The 2,559-nt window shown below is 29.0% G+C and overlaps 1 long non-coding RNA gene across 1 annotated transcript; it reads left to right on the top strand.

Moving 5' to 3' along the window:
• Positions 1-398: 398 nt before the first annotated feature.
• On the top strand, positions 399-2,183 carry LOC127103908 (uncharacterized). Its single transcript, XR_007794803.1, has 2 exons — positions 399-542; positions 1,676-2,183. It is a non-coding gene; the product is annotated as an uncharacterized LOC127103908 (long non-coding RNA).
• Positions 2,184-2,559: the final 376 nt, after the last annotated feature.

Here is a 2,559-nt window from a genome sequence, read left to right as displayed (position 1 = left end):
GATCACTAATATTTCATGTGGATCGATGATTTGATAACGTTTTGACCATTGTTACTTTATAAATGGATGACAAAGATTTATTACTTAATTTTTTCATCAAATTGGTCCTAAATAAAAAATAAAAAAATAAAAAACGTTACTTTACCCATTGATTTTCAAGAAAACTGAGGTAATAGTAGGGAGGGATGTTCAAAATCAAATCGGCCCAATAAAAAACTACAAGCCTAATCAAACCGAAAATCGAAAAAAATGCATTTGGTTCGAATGTGTTTGGGCCACTTTATGATAGAACCGTGCGGTTCAGTTTGATTTGCGGTTTATATTTTAAAACCAAACCAAACCACGTTATTTACAATCCATTTATTTTACACCAAGCCCAAGCTCATTACTAAAGAAAGAAACATGAAAACATAGGGTTAGCAACAAAAGCATGAAAACTTAGGAACTCATGAGAAAGCAAAGAAAAAATCGAACGCAGAAGAAGGCAAAGACAAATTAGTTTATCATCTAGGATTTCTCATATTCATCTTCACGGTCGAAAGGTAAGTCTCTCTCTTCCTCATGTTTCAATTTCGTTTTTCATCTTCTCTTCTCTAGTATCCCTTATTCTACCTTTCTTAGATATGACTATTGACAAGGAAGTTAGTTTTGTTGTCGAAAATCAGGTAACATATAGAAATTGTTCTCAATACATGGGTATTCATTATTGTTTGGTGAGTGGTTAGTTGAGATTATACTAAACCTGTATTGGATTAGTTTTTGAATTATGTTTGTTTTGAGAAGTGACTTAGTTGAAAATAAATTATTTAAATACATCTACAACAAAACAAATATGGTGCTAAATCTAATGAACAACACTAAAAAAAGTTGAATACACATATAAATATCAAGAAACTGTAAAAAAAAAAAAAATCAAAACTTTAAGGTGAATTAGAGAGTTAGACGAGACTGTGATACCGGTAAGTCAAAACCATTGCCTCGCGGTTGATTGGGTTAGTTTTGAGAATATATTAATTAGAATCATTAATATCCTCTTTGTTTCAATTTAATTTATAGATAGATAGATTGTTAAATATATGGTGTGGTACTTTGTAATATTTGACACTTTTATTATAGTTAGTTATGATGCAGCACTGTGTAAAACAATTTATGATAGTTTTTTTTTATGTATTATGTATTTGTAATACTTTTTCATTTTATCCAAGATCTTATAACTTACCCATACATACTATATAAAATAGTTATGACAAAATAAAGAATGAAATAAGAAGGAGAGTGTAAATAGTTTAATGATATTGGTGTTACATATTGAACTATATGCAGATTCAATTTTTTTTTGAATTATTGGATAAGATGAAATTCAATTGGTTGTTATAATTATTATTATATATGTATACATAAAAGGTGTTACATATTGAACTATATGCAGATTCAATTTTTTTTTGAATTATTGGATAAGATGAAATTCAATTGGTTGTTATAATTATTATTATATATGTATACATAAAAGTTAAAGCATTGTGTTTGCTACAATATATCACAAATTAGTAGTTTAAATATTATGCAGTAACAATTATTTAAACTAAATTAACTAATCAATTTTAGTATAAAAATCATGTGCTGTTTAAATATTATGCATTAAATTAACAAACAATATATGTATATATATTTGCAGTCTAAAAATAGTCCACCAATGCCTACAACAAATCCATCTCAAACTATTGATTTGGACAAACATGAAGATGGTAATGTTCAAAAGAAAAAGAAAAAGAAAAGAAAAGTTAGAGAAGTTGGTGATTCTAATGATAATGATTCTAATGATGGAGTCCAAGTAAACAAAAATCGTATAGTCCTAAATCTTGGGTTTGAGATCATTTTACAAGAGACACTTCGGGTACTCGGGCTAAGTGTAATTGGTGTACAAAATCGTATGTTGCTGATTCACACAAAAATGGAACCACCAACATATGTTGCATCAATGTAAAAAAATTCTCAAGAGTGTTCTTGATCCTACTCAAACCACTCTTAGCCTTTAAGAAGGAGGTAAAGGAACTAGTAATGCACTTGTTGGTATCCATTTTGGTATTAAACTGTGTAGACAAGCTTTAGCTAGAATGATAATTGTGGATGAGTTGCCTTTTTTGTTTGTTGAAAATGAAGTATTTGTTATTTTATGAGTGTTACACAACTTAGGCTCCCACTTCCGGGAAGGATTTCAATTTCTATGGATTGTTTGAGTCTTTACATGAGTGAGAAACATAAGTTAAGAGATTTGTTTACTAAACAAATCAAAGTGTTTGTCTAACAACTGATATTTGGACTTCTGTGCAAAATATTAATTATATGGTTCTTATTGCGCATTTCATTGATCAAGACTGAAAGTTGCATAAACGAATTCTTAAATTTTGTCCAATAACATCTGATAAGGGAGAGATAATTGGAAAAAAGATTGAAAAATGTTTGGAGGGTTGGATGATATGTAAGGTTTTCACCATCACCGTTGATAATGTTGCTTTAAATGATGTTGCTATCTCTTACCTAAAAAATAGAATGGAGGAT

The sequence above is a fragment of the Lathyrus oleraceus genome, chromosome 7, assembly GCF_024323335.1.
Source record: "Lathyrus oleraceus cultivar Zhongwan6 chromosome 7, CAAS_Psat_ZW6_1.0, whole genome shotgun sequence".
Lineage (NCBI taxonomy): Eukaryota > Viridiplantae > Streptophyta > Magnoliopsida > Fabales > Fabaceae > Lathyrus > Lathyrus oleraceus.
The sequence above is the reverse complement of the archived record's forward strand: the minus strand, read 5'-3'. Positions and strand labels throughout refer to the sequence as shown.